Consider the following 19,801-nt stretch of genomic DNA (forward strand, 5'->3'; position numbering starts at 1 on the left):
ACATTGCTCTTTCAGGAAAATACCAGAGCAAGGTTTAGGGTAGCAGCCATCAGTTTTTGATTCATACAAACATACAAAGTCAATCTGTCCAGAAAATAAGTCTGGACTTCTCCTTTATGTTAGCTGGTCATTAAACTCTCACATAGGACATAAATGTAAGCTGAAGGAGAAGGATCCATGCAACAGTAAATAGTATAAGACATGGAATCATACCACCTGCTTATGCATTCTGGCTCTGCTTGCATCTAATCCTAAATATACCACTCTTAACTCAAGATTGATTGCTGCTGTGCCTCCCTAATCTTGTGACTTGGAGGATCTCACAGAACAGAGGGAAGTTGATGTTTCCATCTTGAGAAACACCTAGTAGCATACAGGAAACCTACATTTTTACTGTCGTAGACAGTAAGCTCCTTGCCCTTAGTCTTGGCAGTGATTTTTTTTTTTTTTTGATTTGGAAACAAAAGCCAAAATAAACAAATGGGACTGCATCAAACTAAAAAGCTTCTGCAGAGCAATGTATACCATCAACAAAATGAAAAGGCAACCTACTAAATGGGAGAAAATATTTGCATATCATAAGGGGTTAATATCCAAAACATATTAAGAACCCATATAACCCAATAGCAAAACAAAACAAACAAACAAACAAAAAACAAAGAAAATCTACAAAAAACCCAAACCAAAACAAAAAACCAATCTGGTTAAAAAATGGGCGGAATATCTGAATAGATATTTTTCCAAAGACTTAGAGATGGCTAAGAGGTACATAAAAAGTTGCTCAATATCGCTAATCATCAGAGAAATATAAATCCAAACCATCATGAGTTATCATCTCACATTTGTTAGAATGGTGATTCTCAAAACAAACAAACAAGAAATAATAAGTGTTGGAAAGAATGTGAAAAAAACAGAACCCTTACACACCCTTGGTAAGCATGTAAATTGGTACAGTCATTATGGAAAATAGTATGAAAGCTCCTCAAAATAATTAATAATAGAACTACCATATGATCCAGCAATTTTACTTATTTATCTGAATTAAACAAAAATTTGAGAAGATAAATGGATAAAGAAAATATGACATGTTTTATATATATTATATAACAGTATTATATATTTTATAAAATATAAATTAATATTTGTTTATTATTATATAAAATGTATAACTAACATAAATGTTACAAACAAAATGCAATATATTATTATATATGCTATTATATACATATATTATTATATATACAATGGAATATTATTTAGCCATAGAAAAGGATGAAGTCTTGACATTTGCAACAACATGAATGGGCCTTGAGAACATTCTGCTAAGTGAAGCAATTCAGATGGAGAAGGACAAATACCAAATGATCTCACTTATACATGGAATCTAAAAAAAAATAAAATAAAAAGCTCCTAGATACAGAGAATAGATAAGTGGTTGCCAGAGTGAGAAGTGGGAGGAAATGAACAAAATGAGTGAAGGAGGTCAAAAGTATAAACTTCTGGTTGTGAAATAAGTAACTTATGCACTATTGGTAGGGATATAACTTTCATTTCCTATTTTTACTGCTATATTATAAAATTTCTCTTCAAAATTAAAAGTATTTGTTGAATGCCTGGGTGGTTCAGGTGGTTAAGTGTCCAACTCTTGGTTTTGGCTCAGGTCACAATCTCCTGGTTGTGGGATTGTGCCCGTTGTTGGACTCTGCCTTCAGCAGGGAGTCTGCTTCAGATTCTTTCTCCTTCTCCTTGCCCCTCCCCCTGCGTATAGCCTCTCTATCTTTCTCTAAAACAAATAAATTTAAAAAAATTAAATGCATTTTGTGACAAAGAATAGGAAACAAATGGCTATTTCAGATGTATATGTAGAATGGTCAAGTAAGTAGTTACTTCTCTTGATAATGACTAATGCTAACAAACTGATGGGATGGTCTACTCAATAAAATAAATTTATGAATTATGGTTGCATTGGCAGGGAAACACCTCAGGTCACTGAAACTGTGAATGTTAACTCTACAAAGTCAAGAATTTACAACTGACATGCTGGGTAGAGTGCATACATTTCCCAAGGAATATCTAGTTTCCATTCTGTCAATCATCTGCCATGTTTCTTTCTCACTTTGATTTCCTTTCTTTGACAAATTAAACAACTGGGAACTCTTGCATTGCCAAGGGAGCTATTTGGCCTGGTAAGGGAGGGTATTTTCTGGGAACTTTTAAACATTTCCAGAAGGAAAACTACCTAATTTGATTACTATCAATACTGGCCTTGTGCCATATTCATGTTTATTTATACTCTCCAGGCAAACAAAACAAACAAACAAAACAAAACAGATTGTTCAAATGCTTGAAGACAAATGGTATGACTGATGAACAGAAATTCTTCACTAAGTCATGGAACGAGGAGAGCTATGTGTCTGGGAAAACGAATGCTAGTATAAGTTGGGTATAGACGAGTAGACAAGGCTTCATAGGAAAGAACTTTAATACTTTTTTTTTTTTTTAGATTGAGAGATAGAGAGTACATGCGAGGTGGAGAGGGGCAGAAGGAGAAGGAGAGAGAGTCCTAAGCAGGCTGCAGATACCTGGGTGGCTCAGTGAGTTAAGTGTCTGCATTTGGCTCAGGTCATGCTCCCAGGGTCCTGGGATGGAGCCCTGCATTGGGTTCCTTGCTCAGTGGGGAGCCTGCTTCTCCCTCTCCCACTCCCCCTATTTGTTCTGTGTGTGTGTGTGTGTGTGTGTGTGTGTCAAATAAGTGAAAAAAATATAAAATATTTAAAAAGCAGGCTGAGGAGAGGAGGGGCAAGATGGCGGAAGAGGAGGGTCCCCAAATCACCTGTCCCCACCAAATTACCTAGATAACCTTCAAATCATCCTGAAAATCTACGAATTTGGCCTGAGATTTAAAGAGAGAACAGCTGGAATGCTACAGTGAGAAGAGTTCATGCTTCTATCAAGGTAGGAAGACGAGGGAAAAAGAAATAAATAAAGAGACAAAAGGCCTCCAAGGGGGAGGGGCCCCGCGAGGAGCCGGGCTGAGGCCGGGGCGAGTGTCCCCAGGACAGGAGAGCCCCGTCCCGGAGGAGCAGGAGCTGCACCGACCTTCCCGGGCGGAAAGGGGCTCGCGGGGAGCTGGAGCAGGACCCAGGAGGGCGGGGATGCCCTCGGGCTCCCGGGGACACTAACAGACACCTGCGTCCCGGGAGAGTGCGCCGAGCTCCCTAAGGGCTGCAGCGCGCACGGGGGACCCGGAGCAGCTCGGGGGCTCGGGCAGAGGAAGAGGTTCCTGGGTCCAGGGATCGAGTCCCACATTGGGCTCCCTGCATGGAGTCTGCTTCTCTCCCTGCCTGTTTGTCTCTGCCTCTCTCTCTGTGTCTCTCATAAATAAATAAATAAAATCTTAAAAACAAAAGAAAATGTATTATTAAAAAAATAATAATGCAATCCCTATCAAAATACCATGGATTTTCTTCAGAGAGTTGGAACAAAACATCTTAAGATTTGTGTGGAATCAGAAAAGACCCCAAATAGCCAGGGGAATATTAAAAAAGAAAACCATAGCTGGGGGCATCACAATGCCAGATATCAGGTTGTACTACAAGCTGTGGTCATCAAGACAGTGTGGTACTGGCACAGAAACAGACACATAGATCAGTGGAACAGAATAGAGAATCCAGAAGTGGACCCTCAACTCTATTGTCAACTAATATTCAAAATCCTAGAGGAGAACACAGGCAACACTTTTTTTGAACTTGGCCACAGCAACTTCTTGCAAGATATATCCATGAAAGCAAGAGAAACAAAAGCAAAAATGAACTATTGGGACTTCATCAAGATAAGAAGCTTTTGCACAGCAAAGGATACAGTCAACAAAACTAAAAGACAACCTACAGAATGGGAGAAGATATTTGCAAATGACATATCAGATAAAGGGCTAGTATCCAAGATCTATAAAGAACTTATTAAACTCAACAGCAAAGAAACAAACAATCCAATCATGAAATGGGCAAAAGACATGAAGAGAAATGTCACAGAGGAAGACATAGACATGGCCAACATGCACATGAGAAAATGCTCTGCATCACTTGCCATCAGGGAAATACAAATCAAAACCACAATGAGATACCACCTCACACCAGTGAGAATGGGGCAAATTAACAAGGCAGGAAACCACAAATGTTGGAGAGGATGCAGAGAAAAGGGAACCCTCTTACACTGCTGGTGGGAATATGAACTGATGCAGCCACTCTGGAAAACTGTGTGGAGGTTCCTCAAAGAGTTAAAAATAGATCTGCTCTACGACCCAGCAATTGCACTGCTGGGGATTTACCCCAAAGATGCAGATGCAATGAAATGCCGGGACACCTGCACCCCGATGTTTATAGCAGCAATGGCCACAATAGCCAAACTGTGGAAGGAGCCTCGGTGTCCATCGAAAGATGAATGGATAAAGAAGCTGTGGTTTATGTATACAATGGAATATTCCTCAGCCATTAGAAACGACAAATACCCACCATTTGCTTCGACATGGATGGACCTGGAGGGTATTATGCTGAGTGAAGTAAGTCAATCGGAGAAGGACAAACATTGTATGTTCTCATTCATTTGGGGAATATAAATAATAGTGAAAGGGAATATAAGGGAAGGGAGAAGAAATGTGTGGGAAATATCAGAAAGGGAGACAGAACATAAAGACTCCTAACTCTGGGAAACGAACTAGGGGTGGTGGAAGGGGAGGAGGGCGGGGGGTGGGGGTAAATGGGTGAAGGGCACTGAGGGAGGGGGGCACTTGACAGGATGAGCACTGGGTGTTATTCTGTATGTTGGTAAATTGAACACCAATAAAAAATAAATTTATTAAATAAATAAATAAATAAATAAATAAATAAATAAATAAATAAAATAAAAAGCTGGCTGATGACCAGTGCAAAGCCCTATATGGGGCTCAATCTCACAACCCTTAGATCATGACCTGAGCCAAAGGCAGACACTTAACCAACTGAGCCATCCAGGTGTCCCTATTATTTTTTCTTAACTCTGAGAAACCATTTGCTAATAAGACTATTTAAAAATTGAGGCAAGATTTAGATGCATTAGAATTTACCTTATAGTGTGTCTATGGCTTTTGACAAATGTATACAATTATGTATCTACCATCAAAATCAAGATATAGATCATTTTAATCACCAAAAATTTCCCCCATGCCCATTAATAGTTAACCCTTCCCTTTACCCCTAGTTCCTGGCAATGACTGATCTCTTTTGGATCCCTATAGGTTTTCCTTTTCTAGAAAGTTACATAAACGGAATTATATAGGAATTTATTCATCTTGTTGTTTGGTTCAGTAGTTCATTCATTTTATTTTTGAGCAGTAATTCACTGAATGGATGTATCACAGTTTGTTTATTCGGTCACCAGGTGAAAGACATGTGAATTGTTTCAAGTTTTGAATGACCATAAATGTGCATGGGCAGACAATGTTTTCATTTCATTGGGATAAATAAGTATGGAAGTACTGGGCTATACAGTAAGTGTATCTGTAATTTTTTAAGGAACTTCCAAACTCCCAAAATTGCTGTATCATTTTTGCATTCCCACAAAAAAAAATATGTGCATTTCCAGTTGCTTCTCATCCTTGTCAGCACTTAAGGTCGGCATTTTTCCCTTTTCTTTAGTCATTGGAATAGGTAAGCAGTTTGCTAATAATGTTGAACATATTTTCATCTGCTTGTCATTTGTATATCCTCTCATGATATGTTGGTTCAGATTTTTTGTTCATTTAAAAAAAGTCTATTATTAAGAGTTGATGCATCTTTATATATACTGGGTGCACATCCATTGTGAGAAAAGTGATTTGAAAATATTTTCTCTCAGTTTGTGCCTTGTTTGTTCTTTTACAGTGTCTTGCAAAGAGCAAGACTCCTTAATTTTGATACAGTCCAGTTCAAGAAGTTTTTCTTTTATGGGTCCTGCTTTTAGCATCATTTCTAACAAATCTTTTCCTATCTCAAGATTTCAAATACTTTCTCCAATATGGCCACTTAGATTATGTATTTTTAGATTTTATATTTAGAACTGTGAGCTACTTTTTGGCATTTCTTCAAAACTTGTAATAAATTTCCTTTCACCTGCCTGTATGGCACCAAGCGTCTCTTTATCTCATCCTCTGGTGAGTCAGTGCCCATGTCTCATCTTCCATTGGAGGGAAACTTACACTCTGGATTCTAAGCTACTTGATTGCCTGATGATATCAGCTCTCTTACAGGTCAAGAAAAATTAAGATTTTGTGTCTGATCCATCTTTTGCTTGTTGTTGAGAGTGAGACTCCTGTCAGCTTTTTGTGTTCTAGGTACAAGTAGAATTCTATTGGTTATAGCAATTATTTTTAACATATTTATTAAAATACGATTAAAATGCAATAAAATCCATCCATTTAAAATATAGTTTTAAGTATTTTAATATACTCATATATTATTTTTAGTATTATTTGCACTATTTAGTATATATTATTATTTTTAGTATACCCATCCGAGTTGTATGATCAATACCACTAATTTTCTAATGTTTCATCCGTTCCAAAAGATATTCCATACACATTAGCAGTCCCTTCACATCTTTCTCTTCCAGCCCTAAATAACCCCCAATATACCTTTAATTTCCATAGTTCTATCTATTCTGGACATTTTATATACATGGAATTATATAATGTGGTATTTTGTGACTGGATTCTTTCACTTAACTTGTTTTTAAGATTCATATTGCAAGAGTATCAGAACTTTATTTCTTTATATGAATGACTAATATTCTTTTGTATGGATTTGCCATATTTACAAATAATGCTACTATTAAATTTTCTGTGGTTTTACCAGTTTTATTATTTTTCAATGTACCTCAATCATAGATGATCAAAGTCATTATATACTTTGGGCTTATAATCTATAATCATCATTAGTCCATTGATGGATTAATAGATTACCAGTGAACTGAAGTAGGTAAGGCTTTTTTTGGATAATCATGTAATAGTACAGGCAAGGTATCACAAGAGCCTAAACTAAAGCAATAACAGAAGATCAACCTGGATTTTGGTGTTGTAGATAATTTGCCCCTTGCTCCTAACCGTAAAAGTGGCCTAGTGCTTCTATTTGTTGGCTTATGTCCCAAATCACCACTTGAACTTTTCTAGAACATTTACCTCATGTCTAAGCAACTGACATAATTATACCAGTCTGTTGAATGACTTTCTGACTTCCTGCCCCACATGTTTCATTATATTCTTCTACCAGTAGGAAATGGTAGCCTTGGTATTCACACTTACTCATCACTCAACCATACTTGCCTCCCCAAAAGTCTGGCACTAAGATATAATAGTGTTACTTTGCTAACCCCTCTACTCTTTCCCTTTTGCAAATTTCCATAGGCCTCTTATATAATTTTAATTTTTCTTAAATATAACAGTGCAGTTAAAAAGTTATGCAATCTTTTTTTCTTTATAACATCTGTTTCAGAAATCATTATAGCTCAAGTTTCTTCGAGGCATAAATTGCCTTATTTTGATTTCCTCACTTCTTATGTCATTTCTTTTCCATGTCAATATGATTAAGGCTATATTTAGAAACAGCATTTTCAGACAACCTTGGCTTATCTAGCTGCAGTTATTGTGAACATGCCTTCGGGTTTCAATTTCCATTCAGATACAACTGTTTCTCTTTACAGCTTGCCTTCCTCATTCCCTTCCCCTACTTACACAAATAATCCCAACAGATTCCATTTTTCCTTAGCGCTTTTAAGTCAAAATAGTGTAATACTCTTCTCATTGATATCTGCTTTCTTACTTTTTATAAACTTGACTATGAATCATACAATCTCAAAATATAGTTTAAATAAGATTTCTTTATTCTTTATGTGACTTGACGGATAATCAACTATTGTCAACCAGAAGGATCAGGGAAATAAGAAGCCTCCCACTGAGGTCCCAAAGGCCAATGGTAATAGATCAAGACACAGGAGCCATATACATGTCAAAACTGATCTTGCTGGGTTATACTGGCATCTCCCAGGCAGTGCAGGCCAACAAGATTAGTTTTGACATATATTTGTCCATTATACTGAGTTAACGATAAACAGCAGACTTGTGTGTGTTTTTGCGTCTATTTCATATTTTATTGGCTGGGCTACAGTCCTAAAATGTGGCTAGAAGGAGAAAGAAAACAGGAAATGATGTATGTACTAGATAGTATTTTCTTTGTCATGAAAACAAACCTCAAAAAGTTAATTTTAGGTCTCTTTACATGCATTTTTGTTAATTTTTTTTGATGGTTGACGTCCTTCTTAAAAAGTACCTACTTATCTGTTTCCAAATAGTGATATGGAAAAGGAAATTACTTTTATGAGTTCTAATGGCTTTTGTTGTAAAGAATTAAAAAAACTATTAGAACATCAGGGACTTACTTACAGAAAGATCTAGTAAAAACACACTAATGACACACTTAATTTGTTATTAGCTTTTGGAAAGCTCCACTCCCACTTTGAGCTTTACAGTTTGGGCAATCTCTAGTGTCAAGTTATAAGCAAAATTACTGAAGAAAAGAGCCACTGTCAGAACCTGCCTTATGGGTTGGTGGAATAATAGAGCTGCTTTACAAGACGAGATAGGGAAGACAAAAAGGCAAACACTTCCCTTATCCCCTCCCCAAATGCAGGCTTTATTACAATATTACAAGTATCTTAGTTCCCCACAGTCCATTCTTTCTTTTTCCTTGGTGGCTGAAGACTCTTTTGAAATCTTAATTTTTATTATCAAGAGGTAGTATAGATCAGTCTTTAAGAATGTGGGCCATACAGTCAGGTGCACTCTGCTCCAATATTTGCTCCAATACCTACTACAAGAAAGATACTGTATATTATCTCTAAGATAAAGGGTTAATCTAAAAAAGAACTTCTGATCTCTTAAGACTGCTATGAGGAATAAATGAAATATCCACATCTATCCAGTTGCTAAAACAACTTCTAACACTTAGTAAGCACTCATTAAATATTAGCTATTAATATTATTACCAGAGAGAGGAAATAAATTCATCACCAATCACCAAGTACTAAATCCTTTGATAAAATGTACTTCTCATTCTAGCTGGATTCTGCATCAGTGGAGCAGAGAACAATGAGAGGAAGGTCAAGAGATTTCTTGAGCACTAACGGTTAATAGAATATAGGCTTGATTATTCTTTTTTTTTTTTTTTAAATTTTTTTTTTTTTATTTATTTATGATAGTCAGAGAGAGAGAGAGAGAGGCAGAGACACAGGCAGAGGGAGAAGCAGGCTCCACGCACCGGGAGCCCGACGTGGGACTCGATCCCGGGTCTCCAGGATCGCGCCCTGGGCCAAAGGCAGGCGCCAAACCGCTGCGCCACCCAGGGATCCCTAGGCTTGATTATTCTTAAAGATGGTTTCTAAAATTATATGTTTCAAGCCCCACAAGACATGGCTCCTCCCTTGTCAAGATGAGTGGTGATTCTCAAAATCTCTCAAATCTACATATATACCAGTTGGATATTTTGTTAAAAGACAGATTTGTATTCATTAGATCTGGGGTGGAATCAAGATTCTAGATTTCTATCAGACTGGCACCAAAGCTGGTGATCTTTCTGGGGGCATATGATGAGTAATAAGGACAGAGAACATTTTGAATAAAGATAAAATAAAACACAGCATTGGACATTCCCATTCTTCACCGTGTCTTATCAAAACTTGCCATCATACTTACCCTGGCCAAAAATCCAGGGTAAGTGGCTATATGACTTGATCCTGGAATTTCACGTGCATTGTGATGTCAGGGCATACTCAACACCGTTGAAAAATGGAAATTAAATCAGATAGTCGTGTAGCTGTTTGGGGGGGACTGATTCTATTGCCTTTGATTAAAGTTGCATAATTTTCCTGCTTCCAAGTCAGACCCTCTGGAGACATAATGGAAAATGGGCTCGGTGATGGCATTCTGGTGCCTCCATGGGAGACATTCCATTATCTGACCTTCTGATGATGATAAGTCCCTTGTGAGGTCATAATCACATTTATCAAACACTAACTGAATGTTTGTTATTTGACACTGGATAGCCCAAAGTTCTACAAACTATGGCACTAAGAGAAGCCCTTAGAGACTTGCTAATCTAATTCTTTCTACTCACAGTTTAAAAATCTGAGGTCCAGAGGTACTAAGTGATTTGTACAAGATAATATAGCCAGTTAGGATCATCTTTAGTCTCCTCTAAACCATTGTCCTCAAAGGATAGAGAATATGCTTTATGTATGAAAAGAATGCTACCAATCCAAGGTAACCTGTAATATGCAAAATACGTGTGTTTGTGCTGAGTTATCTGAATAGGAGTTGTCATAAGGACAGTGATGGCTAAAGAAATTTTAAAGGATATATGGCACTGAAGCTGGAGTTCAAAGGAAGAATGAAGCAGATGCAAGCTCAGTTTTCCAATAAGAAAGCATTAAAAGGAATAATACTCAATGGTTTTCATGGAACCCAAGGGTTGGTCATCATATTGAAATGTGAAGAGATTTTTTTCAATAGAAAGCCAAGCAAGGAATGTCTGGGATCTGGAAAACTGAGACACTGATTAGCTAATCCCAGATGTAGGAGCAGAAGGTCCAGGCAGGCCTGGAGGTCCTGAAGTGAACTTATTTTTAGAAACTGGGATTTTGGTTAAAGGAATTAAATCCCCAGGAAGATTGTTTGTATAAATAGGATCTAGGAAACAGAACAAAAAGGTACTAGAAAGTAAAGAAAGTAAACAAATACCTGGGGATTTAGGTATAAGGAAATAAGTTATGTTGGAATTGGGATATGAAGACAAATTAATTTCAAGGAATCAAAACAGTATCAGAGGTGTTGGTACTCAGGCACATGGTCAGAGCAGAGCATAGCTTCTCTTTCTGAGGGTCAAGTATGTTAACAGGTGACAGTGTGCCATACTGAGAAAGGTATTATAATAGTAAAACTAGAGAGATAGAGCCATGGGCTCTGGAGTCAGGTCATTTTGCTGCTCCCATGTTCATAGGGATGATGTGTTTGCTTGTGAAGAGATCACTGGGATTGGAAATAAATCTGAGTTAAGGTTTGCTGTGTGACACTGATCTGTTGTATGGACCAAATTAAGGCACTTACTTATACTCCCTGAGCCAAATTTGTTCCCCTGCAAAATGAGGCAGGAAGACTGCCTTGCTTATGGTATATTTTTAAGGGTAGAGTTAAAAATTTTTTTAATTCAAAATAATTTCAGAGTTGCAAGAGTTACAAAGATAGTACAGAAAAATGACTATGTACACTGTATACCCTTCAACAAGATTCTCCAGGAATTAACTTTTTCTAAATTACATTTGGTTTATCATTCTGTATATTGAACTTTTTTTCAGAACCATTTGAGAGTAGGTTACAGACATGATGTCCCTATACCCCCAAATACTTCAGTTTGTATTTCCTTAAAAGGAGAACATTTTCTTACATAAAAACAATTCTAAAAATCAAGAAATTAATAATTTAAACTAGCGAAATACAAATTTTGCCAGTTATCCTAAATTGACCTTTTGAGAAAAATACTTTTTTTCTTTTTGGTGTTTTTACATCTTTTTTGGCATAAGATGCAATCCAAGATCTTACAATACAGTGAGTTGTCAAGTCTCATAAGTCTCTTTTTATCTGGACAGTTCCTCAATCTTTGTCTATCATGACCTTCACATTTTTTGAAGAGTATAGGCCAATTGTTTTGTCCCTCTATAGGGTTTTTGATGTTTCTTCATGGGTTAATCCAGGGTATGCATTGCTGACAGGAATTAAGGCTGACTTCATCTTTTGTTGTCAGAATCAAAAGCAATGATGTAAATGAAAGTGCTTTGGTAAATGTAAAGTTCTGTCCTGAGCCTAGGGTTGAAGATTAAAAGGATTATCATTCTTTTCAATCCATTATCCCCTTTTCTGCTCTTGCATTCTAAAATATGTGCTACGTCCAGTCCACTGAAAAGCAGCACTAGGATAAAATGCCTTGCTTAGGTACAATAATGAAGCTGAAGGACATAAGTAAATCCTACATCATGTTCACTATGAGAGAAACTTTAAAACGTTGGCATTAAAATAACCTAGATTACTCCGATCCTCCTCTGGATCCTTCCACACAGGCACTTCAAATTCTTGGAAAATCCTTACACATTTAATTCTATTTTGATTTCTACTTCCCGGAGGACCTGGACTAATAGAGGGAACTACAGCTCTCCTCGATGTTATGGGAAGAGGAAGAGAAAAAAAGTATTCATCACTGCCTAAAGAACAATGCACATTATTGAAACAGGAAAATTGTCTGGTAAAAACAAAACAAAACAAAACAAAACATATAAATACCTTTCCTTGTACCAGTCCAAATCATCAGGCTTTGAAACCAGTCAAATGCCCCCAGTCATTTGCATTCCAGAGACAGAAGAGAATGTCAACTCCATCCAGGAGTGAAAAACCAATTGGGTCAGGAATAGTGATAGAACAGAAGCCCCAGGAAAGGAAAGGAAAATAGAAGATACATAATGTGCATCTAGCAATTTACCATAATAAGTGTCCCCTTAAGCAAGAAGAGTGAGGTTTTTATTGATTTTATATTAGTTGATTCTAAGAACAATGATTAAGAATGAGAGGAAAACACCCACTCCCCGAAGGAGATTCTAAATAGGGCTTCTAACATTTCCAGCTCTTAAATGAGCATGGGTAATGATCCCTCATATTTCCTTTTCACAGTGTCATGTAAACAACCAGGAGACCAGTCTGCCTGGAGTTGCAGCCAATCACAGCTTGTTTTCTGCAGCAAATATTATATCTGATGTGTGAAAGGCACATCAGCTTCTCAGAACTGGAAGAGCCAACCCTCCCCAGGGCTTCCCATTGGCTTGAATCTTTGGTGTTACTTGAAAGGCAGGTGCAGGTCTCAGAATCGCCCACAGACTGACTTGCACAGCCTCAGGGGACAGCCCTGGAAGCCTTTGTCAGGAATCAAAATGCCTCCAGCAATCCCCAAAGTACTGAATGCTCTCTGAGGGAACCAGGGGGGGCTGAAAAAGAGAGAGCATTTGACTTGTGTCTGCATTTATTGCAAACAAAAGGATGGGATAACACATAACACAGTTATGAAGACCTCAAGGAAACATCTTCATTGGTCTAATTTAAAACTATACCAGCTGGGCAGATAAATCATTATGTAAACCGTATCACTGCTATCAGAATATTTTAAGGAAATGAGGAAAGATTAGGTATGTTTCTATTCATGAATTCTCTTCTTCCTGCACACACACATACGCATACGCACACACAAATGCTGAATTTGCTATAATTAGTTTTGTTCTCTGCAGAAAGCTTCATTTATTGGGGATGCCATTAAACAAGTGAAATACAAATTACAAGTGACATTGATATGATCATAATCATTCCTTCCTGGCTGCCAGAGAGATTTTCTGAGAGGAACCTGCATTTCTACAGATGGCATGAAAAAAAAAATGAGGCCTGCAGAACACACCATTATTCCTGCGAGGCCCTCAGTTCATTAGTTGAAGCAGCCAAGTCTTCAAGAGCCGCAACTGATCAGCAAATAGGAAATGAGCAAGAGTATAAATTCCCAGCAAACCAAATCATTAACATTTGCCGCCTGCATCCTGGAAACACAGTAAATCAAATGTGTCATCATTTATCAAGACAAAATATCATTACTAATTGGGATTAATTTGCTGCTGTGGGATTGCTGACCTTTGCTGAAAGAAAATAAAACTGCTCGTTAGCTGTCTTCATTTAATTTTCCTTGAAGGAAGAAGAGGGGAAAAGGCAGTCTGCCTTGGGAAGGAGGTAGGGGTATTCTTATCTTCCAAATAGCTACACATTCCAAAGTCACAAAGCAATGAGAGAACTTGCTGATGTGCTATTGCCAATCGATGATTCAGGACTTTTGACATGTGCCCAGAGATCACGGTGGCTCCAGTTGTCACGGTCTGTGATTTAGCACTGTCTCGGGAAAGAATAATTAGAAAAATTGCCAGGGTGGAATTATATATGGTTTCACTTACAAATAAGAAAAGGCAAGCACGCTTGCAAGGGAGCAGCCTAGGGCTTCTCTGTGTGCACTAATATTAGAGGGGGCTCAAAAGAAATCACACACATGTCTGAGCATCTCTAGTGATTTCACAAGTGGCTGTAGCCTATGTAGAACCACTGACTTAATCATTATGGGAAAAGTCTTTTACTTCTGGTAGCTACCAATATTTTTTCAAGGCTGATGAATGTGTGTACTTTGTAAAGTGGCTATAAATGTCTGAGTCAGCGTTCTTGTCTTTTAGCCCCTGAAAAAACTGTGGATCTTGAGGATTCATCGTGAACTCAAATGGACAAGTTATCCACCACTGACCTTTTGAGTTTTTAAAACATTAAAATATTAGTTACCTTGATTACTGAGGTTTTCGATGCCCCCTTAAATTTTGCACCCTAAGCAAGGGCCTTGCTCACCTTACTCTAGCAGTGCCAGGCATTGTTTAAAATTAAATGATTTACTGATTACCACAACAAATGAAAACAGTGAAGGTGAATAACCTCCTGAGGTAACAAACCTGGCAAAGAGTGGAGGCAAATTTCAAACCCAGAGCACTGATGGTCTGGTCAGCATCCACGATTTTAACAGGTCTACTATGCCTCACTACTGCTGGTGAATTGGAGAGGATTAGGAAATGGACCGTATCACCAGGTCTGTGTGATGTCATAGGGACTTTACACACACACACACACACACACACATCTGAAACAATTAAATGCCAGGCAGTGACTAGTTAAATGGAACAACATATGAATGAACCAATCTATGATACTGGGATATTGGAGATTTTAAAAAATGAAACCCTAAACCCTTTATTTAAGTCTTATATTGAGTATTGCATTAACATATCTTCAAGTCAGTGCTAGCTACTTGCTAAGAGACGTTAAATATGAAGTTCTGGATCAGAGGAGGAAAGGAAATTGGGCTAAGCCTGCTGTCCAGACCTGGACAAGTTCTGTCTCTGGTCAATCTATTTTAGGAGTTTACCAATCTCTAATTCAAAAGTGCCTTTGCTTATTTTCCTTTCAACATACAATAATATTTGCAGTGATGGAAGCATATTAATGTTTGTCCTAAAGTGTCTTAAAATTATTTTCTCCTCTTAATTAGAGAAAGCATTCTTCCTTAATATTTTGGCACTATGGATGTGCTTAGCAAACTTTCTCTGTGACATTTTAAAAAGGTATGTGAGGTAGCAGACTGAGGTTGAGTGGGAGAAGAAAGGAAGGAATGCCAAGTCAGGCCAATTATCCCAAATTATGATTTAAATGAGTTATAATTTTACTAAAATTTGTGCAATTTCATAATTCAATGTAACAGAGAGGCCCTAATGCTTACTTATGTCATGGATCAAGATACTCAAAGGAGATGTCAGGTGAAGAGCTCCTCTGAAGAATGGCTGTGAGTAAATGCACTTGTTGTGTACTATACAGAGACCTGCAAAGAAGTACAGAGAAGGAGGAGAGGTTTAAAAGATACAGTCCTCATAAAAAATAAAGCTTCTGCAAGCCATGGCCAAGGGTAGTCTTGGGAAACTGAGCTGATGGCTTTGCTTATTAAAAATGTTTCTGTACCTGAATTTTTTTTAGCTCAAGATGGTCTCTTTTGAATTATCTTCTTCATACTCACTTGAATCTAAGCTTGAATCTTACTAATGTTGGAATCCTCAGGTACCTAACCCTAGTGCATGTGGGTCATCCTGGTTTTAACCATATTACTTTGGTCTTATCAGTGACTGCTTCTGGTATTTCATCCTGTTCTGGGTCCTCTATGAAACAGCCAAGCATTTTACAGTTTCAATTTGGTAGTGACCAGTTTTGACTGCTCACAATAACAGTAAGAATTGATTAATTCATATTCATAATCATTTTTAAATCTCCCTACCCTCGCTCATCTACTCATCTCCTTAGCTGGTAAATAGTAGTTTTAATCAAAGATAATATCTACAGAGGTATATAATTTTATAACCTGTCTCTTGTAGAACTCAGAAGGTTTTAGTTAACACATTATAATGATTGAATTGCATGTTCACTTTTTATGAGTTTTCGTAGGTCTATCCTAAATATTATGTAAAAGTGTTTCTTATTGGGATATTGAGTAATAAAGGTATTTTAAACCAACCAAAGCACACTATGAGGTAAAAGGGTATTCAATTTTATTTTTTTATAAAGATTTTATTTATTTATTCATGAGAGACATAGAGAGAGAGGCAGAGACACAGAGAGAGAGGCAGAGACACAGGCAGAAGAAGAAGCAGGCTCCATGCAGGGAGCCTGACATGGGACTTGATCCCAGGTCTCCAGGATCACACCCTGGACTGAAGGCGTCACTAAACCACTGAGCCACGTGGGCTGCCCCCGTATTCAATTTTATTAAATCCCCTAACATTTCAGGTTATTATAGTTATAGTTCCAAAATTTTATCTGCCAGCATCTTTCCAGCAGAAATTTGCTAGTGATCCTGTAGCTAAGAATTAGACCAGTCTCCTGGTGTTTTCCATCTTTCTGGTGGGGCCAATTGGATGCAACTGGAAAACAGGCTGATTTTGCTTGTGAGATTTTACCAAAATTTATTGATTTCATCACATGTGGCTTAAAGGAGGAAGCTTTGATAAAAGCTTATGAGAGTTTAGCTCTTTGTATCATAGTAACATTCATGGTCCTCTACAAATTAAGTCCCCTGCCCCCATCTTCACAATATTGTGATCCCAGTAGAAAAAGTGACGGTGTGTAAGTTCTGCTTTGTGTCTAAGGGGTATTTTATCTAGTGAGCTTCTGGGCTCTTGACAAGCTTGAGGTTACTAGCTCCTTCCCACTCAGAATCGGAAGACCCTTTTGATTCTGGATTTTTCAGGGTTCCTGGCTTAAGGATACTGCCCAGAGGCACATGCTTCCCACCCCCCACTGCTCCCCTTGCAATCCAGTGGAAATAAGGCAACACTAGATTGCATAGGCCCTCCAGAGCAAATATGTAGACGTCAAGAACTCTAACTCTAAATATACCCAATTCCCAAAGGACTCTATAAATCCTTCAGGAAAAAAAAAAAAAAAAAGTAATGTATGACCTTAGAAGGCAGTGGTAAACATCATGAAGGAATTACTTAAGGAAGACATGGGAAAGGGTCAGGGCCATACTAGAGTTAGGTCTTCTGTAGTCTGTCCTCTTTCACTCTTTCAGCTCAGTGTTTTGTTTAGCTTGGTACCCCTCTCCCACACCATAGTCTCTGTGTCTTTGTCTAGTTCAGTATGCCTGCTCCTCTTCATTCATACTGCAGGTTCATACTTCATTCTACCCAATTTATGCCAAGGCTTTTTTCATTTTCATGAGAAAAATCTTTTTTCATTGTTATCTTTGCTGTCATAACCAGTTTTTTTTTTGGGGGGGGGGGTCATGGTCATTGCATTTCTGGTTTCTGGTTTCCATATTTTTGCTTCCTGTATATCTATTTGCATTGAGAAAGTGTGACAGTTCATTTTCCCTCTTCATTTGTTCTCATGTCAGTTTCTGTATCTTCTAGCCAAGGAATTTTTTTTTTTCCCACCTACCCCCTAATGACAGAGCTCAGGTCATCTTACATGGTCTCTTCTGGTCTCATCATCACAAGGTCACTGTTCACCTGGATCATACTATTTTTTACTTCTCTCACTGATGACCCTGGTCACTCTGGACTAATTTGTGTTCCTGTCTTTGTGAACTGCTTGTCCATACACATTCAGTCTATCTCATCTCTTAGGCTAGCTCCATGCTTATGTAAGAGTAGCTACTCATCTATTTCCATAGTTTTTGGGAAAAAAACAAAAACTAACTTGAGGGGCTACCACACTACCAGAACAAAAACAACACAAACCTACAAATTTCTTTCTCTCTGAACTTTTCAGAGAGTTCAAATTTACCTAATTTAAATGTTCCCCTTCCCAAATACCACCACCACATACATATATCTCACTGTAGTGGACAAGATTCATAAACACAGTAATGCTGACTCAGAATTAAAGCCACAGTTGACCACTTCCTGTCTTGCACACATGATTTCTATTATTCTCTTGCATATCATCAGTAAAGAACAGAGATTACTATATGCAAGTAGCTTGCAAACCCCTTGGAGACAGAGACTATACCATATATTTTTTGTTTGTTTGTTTGTTTGTTCTTGTTTTGTCTTTAACCTTGATACCAGGCATTGTGTTGTGAACCTAGAAGAACCCAAGTAATTCTTTTTGATGCCTTGAACAATTAAATAATTTAACTTCACTTGGATAAGCCTGGTTTACTGAGACCTCAGGAAGAGGAGACCATAAATTGTAATATAAGTCTACCTCCCAAATTCCTCCTGCCTCTGAAATGGATGTTTTTACAACCCTGAAGATGGGTGGAACACGTTTTTGACTGAACAGTTTGTCAGTGTCTTATAGGCAATTGTACATGTTCTCTTTTTCTCAACTCTCTCTTCTTCCTTTTCCCCACTATAAGGTAATGATCCCTGAATTCATAACACCTCCTGCCTCAAGGTAATGATCCCTGAATTCCTATCTCCATCTGATTTTACTCATTTTTCTATTACATGCTTTCTTTAAAGAATCTTACACTTTTTTGTTCCCTTGTGTCTATTTCTATTTTGTATTCTCTTTTATTTAGCATAATTAAAAATTAAAATTAAAAATACTGATGACTGGGCAAATAACTGCACATTTCAAAAACCCCTAGTTAAATCTGAGACCTATTTTTTCTCTGAAACCACTCTCTGCTTTGTCCCAGAGATAACCCATAGGAAACTGATAATCTGATGAGAAGAGATCGAGCTGCCACTCAAGCACGCCCACCACCACACCCCCTTCTCCCATCTCAAGAATAAAATGATATTATTTATAGTATTTTGTAGTAACACCCCATATTTAGCTCTCAAGGGCTGTGCTTTATCTAGACAAGTTCCTTTGTCCCATGTTTATGTTTATGGTAGTATTAAAAAAAAACCCTGCAAAATAACAAGAAGGCAGCAAATAATATCTTTGAAATATCATAGGGAATCTTGGCAGCAATAAAATGTACTCAGTCTTCCAAGCAGATGTAAAGTCATTTCTCAAAGAAACAGACAAATTTATAGGGTTAGTAGAAGCTGATTAGGCTTAAAAGGGCACTACTCAGATAGAATCACAGAGCCCATTCCCAAGCAATACCTTCCTTAAGGGACAGAGGTTTGGAGGAGTAGAAACAACCTTGGAGGGGTGTATGTGTGGCTCAGTTGGTTGAGTGTCCAACTCTTAATTTTTCCTCTGGTTGTGATCTCGGGGCCCTGGGATTGAGCCCCTTGTCGAGACCCCCTTTGGCTCTGCACTCAGTGTGGGAGTCTTCTTGGGATTCTCTCTCTTCCTCTCCTGCTGCCCCTCCCCCTGCTCATACGCTCTCTCTCTTTCTAAAAGGAAAGAAAGAAAGAAAGAAAGAAAGAAAGAAAGAAAGAAAGAAAGAAAGAAAGAAAGAGAGAAAGAACGAGCCTGGGAGCCTTGGCCAGCATTCTCCTTACTTTCCTCCCCTTGTTTAGGTGCTTTGGAACTTTATGACAAGCTATATGTTATTAGACGTTGCAAACTAATGAACTAATGAGACAAGAACTCAGCCAGTCTGAAAAGGGGTTTTGTTGTAAAAATAATCACCTTATAAATCAAATTCCCTATTTGTCATGTTTCTTGTTTCCT

The 19,801-nt window shown here is 37.8% G+C and overlaps 2 long non-coding RNA genes across 3 annotated transcripts in view; one reads left to right on the forward strand and one right to left on the reverse strand.

Annotated features, from left to right (window-relative positions):
* The window catches only part of LOC140622639 (uncharacterized), a 69,068-nt gene extending 54,345 nt beyond the window's left edge, over window positions 1-14,723 (reverse strand). For both annotated transcript variants that reach the window (XR_012022334.1, XR_012022335.1), the window contains exon 1: window positions 14,629-14,723. This is a non-coding gene — a long non-coding RNA (uncharacterized lncRNA). The remainder of the gene's footprint in view (window positions 1-14,628) is intronic.
* On the forward strand, window positions 10,094-14,376 carry LOC140622637 (uncharacterized). Its single transcript, XR_012022332.1, has 3 exons — window positions 10,094-10,324; window positions 13,387-13,873; window positions 14,362-14,376. It is a non-coding gene; the product is annotated as an uncharacterized lncRNA (long non-coding RNA).
* Window positions 14,724-19,801: the final 5,078 nt, after the last annotated feature.

Source organism: Canis lupus, chromosome 32, assembly GCF_048164855.1.
Source record: "Canis lupus baileyi chromosome 32, mCanLup2.hap1, whole genome shotgun sequence".
In the NCBI taxonomy this organism is placed as follows: Eukaryota; Metazoa; Chordata; class Mammalia; order Carnivora; family Canidae; genus Canis; species Canis lupus.